The 14,828-nt window shown below is 36.4% G+C and overlaps 1 protein-coding gene across 1 annotated transcript in view; it reads right to left on the bottom strand.

The window, feature by feature from the left end:
• Window positions 1-8,183, bottom strand: part of brd1a (bromodomain containing 1a) — a 131,407-nt gene extending 123,224 nt beyond the window's left edge. The window contains exon 1 of the mRNA XM_051933901.1: window positions 8,038-8,183. The gene's annotated coding sequence lies outside the window, so the exon portion shown is untranslated. The remainder of the gene's footprint in view (window positions 1-8,037) is intronic.
• Between the last annotated feature and the right edge of the window lie 6,645 nt (window positions 8,184-14,828).

The raw sequence follows: 14,828 nt of genomic DNA, 5'->3' as shown, positions 1-14,828 counted from the left end.
GGTTCATTTTATAAACTGTTGAATTTCTATACAGTGTCAATGAATGCATACATTTTACGCTGGTTGGTTCATTGGTTTACACCCGAAGGATTTATATAAAATAAAAGTATTGTATTCTGGTTCTTCTTATACCTTTTGAGATGAAGTATTATATTATATTCTGTTCCTTTTATACCTTTTGAGATGAGCCACCACCCTTGAAATTTCTGTGCATATAACAACTGTCCATTCTAGTTTATAGGACATCTGCTGATTTCTTAGTCATCTCTTAGTCATCCTTCAGTACATTCTGTATACTACATCAACCTTTCTTCTGGTACATTCTTTATTTACTTGACCATCTCAGTGTTTTTCCTAAACCAATTCTTATATTTCAGTGTACATTTTGTTGTTCACATGACCTTTATTTGGTTACCCACATTTATTAAACCTCTATGCTATTTCTTTAAGATGAATGCTATGTTACCCTAAACATTTTCTTCCACATTCCCCCCTTTGAGACTTCATAAAGTCTCACTAAAACTGTAAGGAATAATTTCCTATTATAACCCTATTCTGAATCTGTATAAAATGTATGTATACTGAATAAGTCCCCCCTTAGAGGCTAAAAGGAAGTAAAAGACTCCTGGCTAGTTGCATTTGGGGAATAACAAATCAGTGCAAATCATTAATACCTAAAGATAAATCACATAAATCAGTCATAGCTAATAAAATCAACAATAGTGAACATAGAAAATCAAGTCAAATAACATGTATCAAAGTTATTTTTCTTCAGAGTATACTGGCATTACATGTTTTCCTCTATAAATCTCAGATTTGTGTCCCATAACCTCATAACTTCCATGTAGAATGATAAAAACATTGTCAACAACTGTCTGATTTCCTTCTTATCCAACAAACATTAGCTATCTTGGTTCCCAGAAGTGTACCTAGTCCTATATTTTTCATCAATGTTGTTGGTGGTGATACAGACAACCCAAGTATTTACTTTAAAAACATCCAAAGTCCCTAGTTTATGGTGCCAATGATGTGTACAATAATAACCAGAGATAGAATCCTTATACAAACAACCATGTTCACATCCTCGTGCTCTCATTCACAAAGTTGCCCCAATTTACATCCTGCTGTGGCCATAAATTAGATGACCACCTTTGCAGTATAAAAACAGCTATCTTGCTAAAAGTAGGTGTCAATCCTCCCTTCAGAAGATGTCAGCACTACTCTCATTAATGCAAGCCATTGGCTCATGTCAATGCAACATTAAAATTGCAAGGATTGTACTCAAGCATCTTATTGATGTTAAAGTCTTCTGCCACCAGCTGGGATCTTTCGTTTGTATCTGGGCTTTCCAATTTCACAAACTGCTCACTCACCACTCCATGTATAAGACACTCATTTCTGTTGTGCTGAATTATTACTTTGTTTTGCTAAGTTCTATATTACTTTGGCCCAAAAAGCCATAATTATTTGTCCTGTATTGCCACCAACTATTTCTGTCTATATGGCCCTAATTAATTACTCCAGTTCCTAAAAACACAGTCAGCACTAAAAACAGTCAGCACTATCTCACAAATGTCTTTTCCCTTATACCATGTTCTACAAAACTTTAAAGGTTTGTACTATACCCTGAATCTAATTAAGCACATTTAAACCTTTAAACCCAATATAAAATCTGTCTTAATGGTGCATCTAATCCTAATGTAAAATTTTGAATACATTAATATTCATATTCCATCTTTCTATATCAATTACTATTACACAATAAAATTCACATCCTTCATGAAAAAAAAACAGTAATTTAAACTTTATCTTCACCTAATATCAATAGATTTAGACATTTTGTCCTGAGTGTCTCTATACCCAAAACACTTGACTGTCCCCCAAGTTTACTACCATTCTTCATAGTTATCAAATTTCTCTTTATGTTAAACTCTATTATTCATTCAATTATTAAAACCAATAACCAAGAAAGTTTAAATTGGGCTGACTTTTAACTGGTAATGTTGCAAGTGCTAATAATCATGTGTTAAAATTTGATTAACAGTCCAAAGGTACATACAAACATTGTTCCTTAAAACTTTTTTAAGTATCAATAGACTCAGATGTGCTAGAAACATCTATCTAAAAATATTTACTCTTTACTCTTAAGTGCTGACCATGTTATGCTAATCACATTTTCTAAACTTGTTCAGTTATACTACCCCAATTGCTATACAGGTTAAACAATTTAAATAATAATTGTGCAGTATTTCAATTAATAGTTACAAATATTCAATAAATACATATTGCTTATAAAAAGGAGTTCATTTGCTTTGCTGTGCTTGCAGATAATTAGCCTTTCCTTCTATATCATCCATAACTCCATGGTTCATATCTTCCTTAAAGACATTGCTGCAAAAAATGAGATTAGGTTGTGGTTCCAACTCCTAGGGCAAGAAGAATTCAAGTACTTGGTCAACAATTATCATAAAATTGAAAATGAGTGGACAAATTGTAAGGCATATCAAGCACAGTTAAAGTGGGCTCTGGCAAAGAACATAGAACCCTGCACAGTAAAAGTATGAATCAGATCTTGGGGTCCAATAACCCAAAACAAAGGATATCAATATCCTGGAACTCTTCATCTAATGAATGAGGCTCTGGTCTGGATGCCATGCAGGCTGCCCTCTATGATTCTGGACCCACAATTATCTTTTGATGTCAATGGTCACCAGCACAGTTGACTTGTTAGCAGCAGGAACCCATGATCCCTTGGACCGAGTATGTTGTCTAGTAGTCAATTGGTCGATGGCCTGGTCCACAGCTTGATCCCCTCTCTGGTATGGCTTGTTTCTCCTTGGGAGTCGGATGATTAATTTGTCTGTAGACCTTTAGCACAGCTTAGTCTCCAGGTTCAAATTCAAGCACTGTCATAAAAAATGTGCTAGGAAAAACAGCTTTTACCTGCAGGTGCAAGACTTTTTTAAGTTACTTATGGATCCCAAAAATAGTGTCTCATGAGATATTTGGCCTGTTTCATTGGGTGTACCCCTTATCAAAAATAACGCTAGCGGTAAAACGATCATTTATTTCAGTTTCTGCTCATCTGTTAGCCAATTTGTTTTTAATGGTCAAAAATGAATTCTGCAGCTGGTAAGCACAATGTAGAAGTTTCCACTCATTGTAGCCATTATGTTCAAAAAATAGATCCCTCCCTCAAAAAAAAAATTCTCTATAGTTGTACCTAGTTTGGACATTGTTGTGGACCCCACTCAAAAGCATATTCATCATAACAAGTAAATCACCACAATATAAAATAAAGTCAGTCTTTATATATTATATATATATATATATATATATATATATATATATATATATATATATATATATATACACCAAAGGAAAAGCATTCAATTGTCTCAAAATATTCAAACTATATAGGCACATCAGCTTTGTAGTTTGGACATTGTTGTGGACCCCACTCAAAAGCATATTCATCATAACAAGTAAATCACCACAATATAAAATAAAGTCAGTCTTTATATATATATATATATATATATATATATATATATATATATATACACCAAAGGAAAAGCATTCAATTGTCTCAAAATATTCAAACTATATAGGCACATCAGCTTTGCAGTTATACAAATAACTTTGCAAACTAAATATCAATCTTTCCCCCCTTAGAGGGGATGTGGAGCAGTAAGGTATCAGTCAGCAAGAACACTGAAACCAATCCCATTAATATTACAACTTGGCAAGAGCCGAATGTTCTAGTTCTCCTATAGAGAACACAAATATGTCCAGAAGTGGCAAACCAAACAAAAGAAAATGAGAAAGTAAAGTGGTGAGGAGGTTATTAGTTAAAGAGTTGTGTTCTGTGGAGGTTCCTGTAGGAAATTTTAAAGTATTTACTTTCTTATTCCAGTTTTGAACTGGAGCCTAGACAGGCATTCTCAATCCCCTTTTCATAATGAATGTAATATAATACCAGTGTCCTCCAAAGAGTATCTCTCAGTCAGCATAGCAAGCAGAAGTCAAAGAAGAAATCCACAGTCTGGACTGGGAAATTCCTAATTATTTCTGGAAATGAGATAACAATAAACTAAAACAGTTAAGCTCCACATTCTCTTTCCCATTTGCTCTCATTACAGAATACTGTTCAATTATGTGCAGTCTTGGGATTTACCTTATTTAGAAAATAAATTTGTATTTCACTTCATCTAAGGCTAACAGGTCATTTTCAAAAGTTACAATTATCTTAAAATACATGTGTTATTACCTCTCAACTATATTCATATCCCAGCTATTTTTCTTTAACCTAATATTTTACTAATTAAATTGACACATTTCTACCTATGGCTTCAGAATTTAACAAGTGTCCGGAATGTTTCATTTGAGCATCAAATATAGAAAATAAAGCTAAACCCTCAGCTATGTATTCATTCAAACATTAACAAATTCTACTTCACATTTAAGATATTCAAATTACTTGTGAACAAGAAGTGATGGGAAAAGAAATCAACATCTTATACTGTATCAAATGCCTTATAATTGAAAATCTTGTTTTTATTTAAAAAAATGCTCACAGGGTAGTTAGAGCATCATACCATTACATACAGTACTTTAAAGAAAATATTTTGATATATAAAATTTAGCTATGCTTAATAATGTTGTGATTTCTTTTACCCATGACCTTTTGTTGAGGCTACAGTCCATGCATGCTTTTTTCATTGATGTCATTCTGAGATGCTTATTGCAGCTTCTCCAGAGCGATGATCTGCAGAAAAAGCACAGTCTACCATTTTTGTTAGTTAACCCCCCCTTTTGTACAGTATATCTTAGTACAGAACACTACCTGGACTGCAAGTCACTGCTCATAACCAGCTTTCTTGCTATCCTGGAGAATGTCTTTTCTTTTACTTTAATTTAAAAATTACAATTAAAAGAACTTTCTTCCATTTGAGTATGGCCAGTACTCAATGGAAAAAGGCACACACATTTATCCTAATTCTGGAAACATTTCATTGGACCTAATAATATATATTTTTTAAGTTTAAATTTAAAACATTTATGTGCACCTTTATCAATTACCTCTTCATTTCAAACATCCATCCATCCATTTTCCAACCCGCTGAATCCGAACACAGGGTCACGGGGGTCTGTTGGAGCCAATCCCAGCCAACACAGGGCACAAGGCAGGGAACCAATCCTGGGCAGGGTGCCAACCCACCGCAGGACACACACAAACACACCCACACACCAGGCACACACTAGGGCCAATTTAGAATCGCCAATCCACCTAACCTGCATGTCTTTGGACTGTGGGAGGAAACCGGAGCGCCCGGAGGAAACCCACGCAGACACTGGGAGAACATGCAAACTCCACGCAGGGAGGACCCGGGAAGTGAACCCGGGTCCCCAGGTCTCCCAACTGCGAGGCAGCAGCACTACCCACTGCGCCACCGTGCCACCCTCATTTCAAACGACACTACACATTTTCACATATTGTCTTTAACAAAACATATTGACAAACTCACTTAAATTCCTTCAAATGCACTTCAGTCACAGAGATCTTTCACATTGCACAACATACTCAAACTTACTTAAACTGTCTTTAACACATTATACTTGAACTTAAGTTTTATTACTATTATTATTTAGCATTTACTATTTAAAGCATTTTCACACTTTTCCTTATGTTTATTTTACTCCACGCAGAGAATATACCAAGTTTGAACCTTCATTTCCTGTTGCTGGGCAACAGTGCCAACCACTGCGCCACCAGATCACCCCTACTTCAATCACCTAACAGCACATGGAAAGCATTTAAAACAATGTCCATAACAAATATGCACCTTCACACACACATACCAGCAGCATTTTATCCTTTAAAGAAACTGTCTGCTTTATATTTTAAAATTATCAAAGAACATTTTCCCAAAGTCTTGATCAGGGCCTGAAGGAAAGATGTATTATACATTTTTATAAGCAAAGTGGAGACGTTTTCATTTTATCAAATATTACACATTTTCATATCTCACATTTTATCCCAAAATAACTATTATCCATCCATCCATTTTCCAACCCGCTGAATCCGAACACAGGGTCACGGGGGTCTCCTGGAACCAATCCCAGCCAACACAGGGCAGGAACCAATCCTGGGCAGGGTGCCAACCCACCGCAGTACGCACACAAACACACCAAGCGCCAATTTAGAATCACCAATCCACCTAACCTGCATGTCTTTGGACTGTGGGTGGAAACCGGTGCACCTGGAGGAATCCCATGCACACACGGGGAGAACATGCAAACTCCTCGCAAGGAAGCGAACCCGGGTCTCCTAACTGCGAGGCAGCAGCACTACCACTGCGCCACCGTGGAAATGTATTAGATATTTCTAAATTTGTGTGCACAATATATTTTTTGCAGCAACTGTTAACACTCAATTTAATACCAGTACATTTTAGACAAAGAAGTCCCATTCACACGTCCAATATACATTTCGCTTACTTTCTGTTCGCACTTTGCATGCGCAAATTCGCATCGCATTCAGATTTGACTATTTAAAAAATATTTATTAACCAATCACTTAATTGGATCTTCCTTCTCGCCCTCTTTCCTACTTCATCGTCACTCTACTTGCTCTCACGATCGGAACACTTGCTGTTGCCGTCAAAAACACCAGTCAAAGAAAGACACATTCCCCTGTACAAAATCCATCCATCCATTGTCCAACCCGCTGAATCCGAACACAGGGTCACGGGGGTCTGCTGGAGCCAATCCCCGCCAACACAGGGCACAAGGCAGGAACCAATCCCGGGCAGGGTGCCAACCCACCGCAGGACACACACAAATACACCCACACACACACTAGGGCCAATTTAGAATCGCCAATGCATGTCTTTGGACTGTGGGAGGAAACCCACGCAGACACGGGGAGAACATGCAAACTCCATGCAGGGAGGACCCGGGAAGCGAACCCAGGTCTCCCAACAGCGAGGCAGCAGCGCTACCCACCGTGCCGCCCCTGTACAAAATCTTCCTTCCTAAACCTTCATTCGGCCACCGGCCATTACTGTTTCCTAATTCTGTTCTACATATTTATTATTATCAGCTTTTGACTTCCCAGTCCTACAACCCCAATTTACACATGCAATCTCTCAGTCACAATAGTTACAACATTTATTTTCTTTCAATTAGCTGCACACTAAGACGGTCTATTTACTTACACACTATGTCTGGCATAAAAAACATAAGGACTCATTTATTTTCACAGAACACACAAAGTATACATAAACCTTACATATTCCTTGTTCTACTAGTTAACATTTTCCACATACCGCGTAGGGAAAATTGTTTACTCTATTATTCAATTATTTTATTCTACCTTTAGCCCTATCTTCCTGTGGGATTCTCCCTCCCACCGGTTGCAACCTTATTACATCAGGGAGGACTTTAACCTCTTTTTTACTGAGGCGGGGGAAGCAATCCCCCTTACTTCGTGCCTGGGACTTGAACCCTGGGCTTCTATGTGCCTGGGAATTGAACCCAGGACTTCTCTATCAATTTTACACTATCTACTGAGACCCTTTGCCAAACCCAGAGAGATCTTGGCAACTCGCCCAGACAATAGTGGGTCGCTTTCTCCGGACGGCAACCCAGAATAATGCGCCACGCAACGAGGAGTGATCTCGGCACTATTCTTTACTCATCTGCAATCTCCGATGCGCCCCAGTGAATCCCTGAGACAACATATTCTCTCTCTAGCGGGCAAAATGAACTCACAAAATTCATTACTTTTTCTTTAGTACTAGGGTGTTGTACCGTGTTAGCCATTATGAATGTAGAGAAAAGCCAAGGGGCCTGAGTTGCCTCGAAAGCTTGCATATTGTAATCTTTTTAGTTAGCCAATAAAAGATGTCATTTTGCTTACTTTTTCTCAACATAACACTTAAAACTAATCCTGTCTCTAAGCAAAAACACTCCTATTTTAACAGCATGACGTCTAACCCAGCGCCTTAGCCCCAAAAGGACGAATGAACATACCTCCTCTTACCGTTTTAGGTCCGACGATCACGTCCTCCGGAGGGGAGTCCCATGCAGGTGGGAACAAGTCAGTCCTAATTTCGGATGCACCATAATTATCGTCGGCTTCGCATCTTTCCAGCTTTTGCTGGGAGTTCCCTCCGGGGTACGGATCGCCGTACCGTTGGGCGCCAAAAACTGTGTTCGAAATTAAACATCTTATTAAAGAAAGAAACGTCCTCAAACAGGACAATTTAGTAATCAGGCAGGAGAAAGGCTGTTCATTGTATCTTTTAAATTACTCCTCAGCAAAATGCCTTGGAGGGAGCATTCTTCAAAAGCAGTCCGTTACTACATGTTCAGCATGGTCAGCGAAATACAGGATAGAGGTTCATTTTATAAACTGTTGAATTTACACACAGTGTCAATGAATGCATACTTTTTATTCTGGTTGGTTCATTGGTTTACACCCAAAGGATTTATATAAAATAAAAGTCTATTATATTACATTCTGGTTCTTCTTATACCTTTTGAGATGAGCCACCACCCTTGAAATTTCTGTGATTATAACAACTGTCCATTCTAGTTTATAGGACATCTGCTGATTTCTTAGTCATCCTTCAGCACATTCTGTATATTACATCAACCTTTCTTCTGGTACATTCTTTATTTACTTGACCATCTCAGTATTTTTCCTAAACCAATTCTTATATTTCAGTGTACATTTTGTTGTTCACGTGACCTTTATTTGGTTTCCCACATTTATTAACCCTTTATGCTATTTCTTTAAGATGAATGCTATGTTACCCTAAAATTATTCTTCCACAACATATATATATATGTATATATATACATACATATATTCATATATATTTAGAACTTCACAAAAATTAATGGTCAGTAGTATAAATACAAATATACAAGATAGCTTTGAACATTCTAGTACACCTTTGAAAAAAACAAATTAATGTGTTAAAAATTGCTTGATTTAATGCTAGGAGATTAAAAAAAATAAAATAAGTGAATATGATTCATATGTAGCCGTATATAACTTTGATATAACAGAAGTACAGAAGAAACCTGACTAAATGATAAAGATGAGGATGAGTATAGTACAGATGGGTACACATTATTTAGAATGACATACAGGACTGAAAAGTTGGTGGAGTCACCTTCAAGGTATAAAAAGACTGAATACAAGCCTTCTTTAATTAGGTGGTGAGTCACAGTGCAGTGTAATGGTTAAGACTTTGGACCTCAAATGCTGAGGTTGTGGGACCAAGTCCTAATGTTGACGCTGTGTGACCATGACCAGTTCACTTCACCTGTCTATGCTCCAATCGGCTAACCAAAAGATATGTAACTAATTGCATGTGAAATGTAAGTCACAATAGATAAAGTTGTAAAAAAAAAAAATAGTTATAACCACAGATTAGTGAAGATATTTGCATTTGATTAAAAAGCATTAAGAATCAATGTCTGTATTAGAAGTGTGTGTTATAGTTTCAATATACATATTTTTAATAATATTAAAAAGTCAAGTTTAGATGGTGATTTATTTATTAATTGCCCACAATAGCAACTGGGTTAGCCGTACAAATAGTGGTGCATAAGAATTGAAGTTTTTAGATGACTGTTTTTAACATAGTATATTCAGTTATCATTCTGTAATAGGATAGATTCAGGGCATATATTGGATTGAACCATTAGTGTCTAATGACCATAATATAATACGTTTCACAATGTTTTTACAAAGTTCATGTTAAAAAACGAGAACAGTTATTTTTAGTTTTAGAAACAAACATTGTGAAAAGAAGTGGCAAAGCCTAAGTAAGACACATTTGGATAGACCCTCTAAGTATTAAAAAAGTTGAGGAGATGCGGAGCAGGTTTAAATGTTTTATATGTAACGCAGCACACATTTGCAGAAGCAGTAAGAAATGACAGGGAACTCTGCAGTGGTAAATAAGGAGATAAAAAATTACAAAGGGAAAACAGCTGTTTATGGCACATATGATTAATAACACCAGCACTACCAAAAGGGTAAATGAAAGCATGAGAGCAAAAGGTTAGTGGAGTGAAATATTGTAGAAAAGGCAACAGATGACCAAAAGAAACTGACAGTACTTGTCAAGAACTGAAGTATTAGCAAATGCTCAAAATGAGTTTATACAAAAAAAGGTTGTTTCACTAATATACTAGAAATCTATGAGGAAACAACAAAAACATATGATGAGAGGTGTATATAATATCAAAAGTCTTCTGAAAATCAAAATAAATAATAAAGCAACACATGAAATAGTGGCAGTGTATAGGTGTGTACAACATTGGCTCAAAGACATGAAGTAAAGTTTTTGGTGAGGGGAACTTTTTCAGGACTAGTGATGTTAAAAGTGGTTGAATAACTAACCAAGTAGCGTTGTAGTGAGTATGACCTGAGGGGCCTTAAAATCTTAACTTTGATTTTCGAGAGTCCAGCCATGCCAAATTGCACAACTCATAATATCTTGTCACTGTGGTTGCAAACAACACAATCAAAATTTACTTGTTGCAGTGGATTAAGCTACTTTAATGCTGGACCAAGGGATATCTGAAAAAAAACCATTGCTTTGTTTGATGAACTTGGGTCTCTGCTGATTCAGACATGGAAAGATGCCAATCTTTCCTGTCAAGTGTGAACAAGATTGGCTGAGGCTGCTTTGGGTGTCATTGTGTTGGGTATGTTTTGATGGCATACATTGAGGCTTACTGAATGTACATACTGTACATCATTCAACAACAGTGGATTCAATATACTGTAGCATGACAAGAGCTAATAAGAATTTGGCAGGTCTGGACATGAAAGGTTTAGAAAACTGGGCTTCTTTTATTTTTAGTCTTATTGAGCACACTAAAAAAGAAAGAGAAAGGCTATTTATTGTGATTTCCCTCTCACTGTGGTTTTGCAAGATGGTCATATTATGCAACCTAGATTAATAATACTGTCTTGGCTAGAATACCTAGTAGTTGTAGCTCTGGTATAATGATGAGGTAAACTTAAAAGTACTGTACTGTATATGCCTTTTGACACAGAGTAGGGTAAATCTGTTTTGGATATAAGGCAGAAAAATAAGTGTTGGCAAGAATGAGTATGAACAAACACAGTGAGATGGAGGTAGTGGTAAGAGTTATGTTAAGGTTAGGCTTAGGGTAGGGGATATTGGCTACAATTAGGTTTGGACCTTGCATCACATGGTTTAATTCCAACCACTGACTCAATTGTGTGATCTTACACAAGTAAATTAACCATCAAGTACTTAAGTTGTAAAAATAGAAAAAATATATAGAACTGTATTTTGTTAAATCTTTGATAAAAATTTTTGGCTAAATAAACATATTAATATAAATTAAAAGCAGTTACAAATCCCCAGTGGACTACTGTTATGAACTCATATGATAGTACATTCTCCTTATACCTGTACCTTTTGTCTGTTTATGTACATTAATCAGCTTAACATCTAGTTTTATAAATCACTACTGATGGTAATATCTTGCAGTTTTAGAATTAAACTTAAGTGCAGGTCTGTACTGAAAAGCTTATTTGAATGTCTTAATATTATATGTATATGAGATTGAATGGTTTGCCTTTGTTGTTCTAGTTGAGTTGTCTGCTGAAAACAAGTGGAACTGATTCCTACTTTTGTCTGGAGCATTCCATTTATTTACAAGTTAGAAATAGCAGTCAAGACACTTGCAAAATGGGACAGGTTAGATTCTACTGTTCTAAAGTGGGAGCAAAATGTTTGGGAGGTGCCTTAGACCTTTAAAGGTCACTCAGGTTTCAACAGTGCAGGGACACCATGCAACACTAGGGGGTCATCTGATCATTGGCAATACAGCTTTAGAAAAATGCCTCTGACATTTGAAGAGTATTATCTCTTTGGCACTTGATTCAGAAGTAATTTTGGAATGATTTTAAAGGATTCCCAGTGTTCTGGAAAATGCAGAGTTTTCTAGAGGTATGCACAGTCTGGACTTTTACAGTAAATTGTTTCCTTTATCATCATTTTGTGTTTTGATTAAAATAGGCATAAGGGAAATGTCTTGATGTCATTTCAGAAGCAGTCTTGTGGAGTCCTACCTCTAGAAGATATTGTCCCATGGTCAGAATTGTTACACAGTGGTCCACTATGTGGACACCACTGGCATAGATGCTTTGAGGCTCAGAAACACAATCCATCAGTCCTGTTGTGGAGTTGTTGCTCTGGGTTCCCCAAATAATTCTCTAGAATCTTTACAGCCTTCCAACAACCATAATTTTCAGCATTACTCCAATGTCACATTATTTAATGCAGCCAAAATATACCACATCTACGAAAACAGTTGGCCAAGACTTCACTCCTTGCAGACAAATACTTGATAATTCGACTGTTGATCTAATTATCTGTCTTTTCACAATCCAAAGTAAAGATCATAATACATAAGCTATGAAAAATAATGACAAATGTGTCTGCAGTATTTTCTATACATTAATACTTTAACCTTTTATCCGACAAACTGTATGTCTGGAGAATATAATCATCTATACATTTTTACAGTAATGCTTTACCAAATGAATTAGTTTTCCATCATTGAATTAAATAAAGTGGTAAAATGATAACACAAAATTTTTTTTCACTGAAAAAAATCTATTCCTACATTAACAGAACTACATGCACAAAGACTTTGCATTGTATTAGCACCTACTGTTAACATATCATGCTTTTAGCCCACATATTTATTTCAGGGTCACAGAAAGCCAATGCCTACCCTCTGGTTTTGAATGCAAGGCAGGAAAAATCATTAAACTCTTAGAAGACAAGATTTTCCCATTATATACATGATACTATATGCACAAACTGTGTACATTACTTAGTTTAATAAATATTTATTTTCTAAAATGAAAATTTCACATTCATATTATTTCAGATTTACTTTTAGTACAAAAATAATACAACAAAGTTTTTTTTTAATGTAATTATGTTCTGCTCTTACAACTTTAAACAAAAGTTACCGGCCTGAGTAATTCAGGATGGTTAGTACTAGGAAAAAACGAGATAAGGAAATTCTTCCTAGGGGCCCACTTAGATTTTGTCATGGCAACCCATGCTTGGCATGTGTTTCATATAAAAGTTGTTCTTAAATATATAGACCTTTCCTAAAAATCAAATGAATCAGTGTAGGCCACATTTTAATAATTCTTATTAATAATCCTTTTTACAAGAGCATAAAAATAAAATTATTTCTTGTTTTTTTAATCCGCATGCCTTTTTTGTTCTTGAGATAAGTGTTTTACTTTTCTGTTAAATATACATTGACATAAAACTCTAAACATTATTGTTTCCAGTCTTTTACTCATATTTTATGAATAAACAATTCTGTTGCCATCAAATACACTATTTAAAAATGGTGTAAACTTCAGACATACAGTATGTTAAAGTTCTAACAACTAAAATTTACAGTTTTATATATATATATATATATATATATATATATATACTGTATATTTATATCTATATATATAAAATCCCTATGTGTGTCCAGGTGTCCGTGTGTGGGTGTCTTCTGGTGAAGTGCGCATGCGCGGGGCACGGTGCGATGCGCGATATTACTGTCAGAGAAAGTTAGAGGCGTTTTACAGAAATACAAACCAGTATTACTGCGAGAGGAAATTAAAGGTACACAATACAGTGACGCATATTACAGCCACATACAAGCCAGTAGGCCTATTACTGTCACAGGAGATTAAAAGCATATTACCGCCAGAGAAAATTAAAGGTATATTACGGACATACAAGCCAGCGGACGTACAAGACGGTATCCTGCAATAAGGGCGCGCACAAAAAGGCGAGCCTCAAAAGGGCGAAGCGAATAAATGCGCGCGTAAATAAAGATCTGCACCTTTGTTGCTCTTCACATATTCCAGAGCCATCTGAACTAAATTATCTACGAACGCCTTTATTCGCCGCGCTCAATTGAGGTCGCCCTTTTGAAGCTCGCCTCTTTGTGCGCGCCCTTATTGAATAGAGCCGTACAAGACAGTATTACTGTCACAGAAAATTAAAGACACACAATACACGGCGGCAGCCCCCGAAGAACGGTCAGCTCAGCAAGTAAACATCAACAAAAGAAAGGCTGAAAGACAAAGAAAAATACGACCAACAAAAAAATGAGGTCAAAGTCCCTTGCCATTTAATATAGACTGTTCCTACTAATGTTTATGCAGTACTGTTCTAGCGCCCGTTATTGTAACGGGCTAAATGACTAGTGTATGTATATATATATATATATATATATATATATATATATATATATATATATATATATATATACAGAATGTGAAAGATTGGGGTACCACCATGTTAACCCTGTTTAATGACACAGAAAAGAAAGTTAATGGCATCAGCTGTGACTTAAAATGTTACTATAGAGCAGGAGCTCCATTACTCGAGTACTGGGCCCAAAATGAAAAGCCACTTCCTGCCAGCAACTGTTATAAAATTCAGTTTCTTCCGAAAGAGGTGGAACTTCCAGATTGGGAGGGAAAGTGAGGTCAGGCACTTTCCAGGTTTTGTCCATTGGTTCTGCAGAAGGAAAGGTGGAAGCAGTTAGCAACAGTGCCCCTCTTGCCCAGAGGTGGAACCACTTACCTTGGGTCGGTGGGTCACAAATTACTATTGCTTATATTGGTAGTGGGTTGCTACTCTGACGATCGTGATAGATTGCTGAACGGGAAACCAACCTCACAGTGGCTCTAATGATTGCTCTTAATTTGACGGGGGACATCCTCCCAG

The sequence above is a fragment of the Erpetoichthys calabaricus genome, chromosome 1, assembly GCF_900747795.2.
Source record: "Erpetoichthys calabaricus chromosome 1, fErpCal1.3, whole genome shotgun sequence".
Taxonomy (NCBI): domain Eukaryota; kingdom Metazoa; phylum Chordata; class Cladistia; order Polypteriformes; family Polypteridae; genus Erpetoichthys; species Erpetoichthys calabaricus.
Note: the sequence above shows the minus strand (reverse complement) of the source record. Positions and strands in the feature narration are given on the sequence as shown.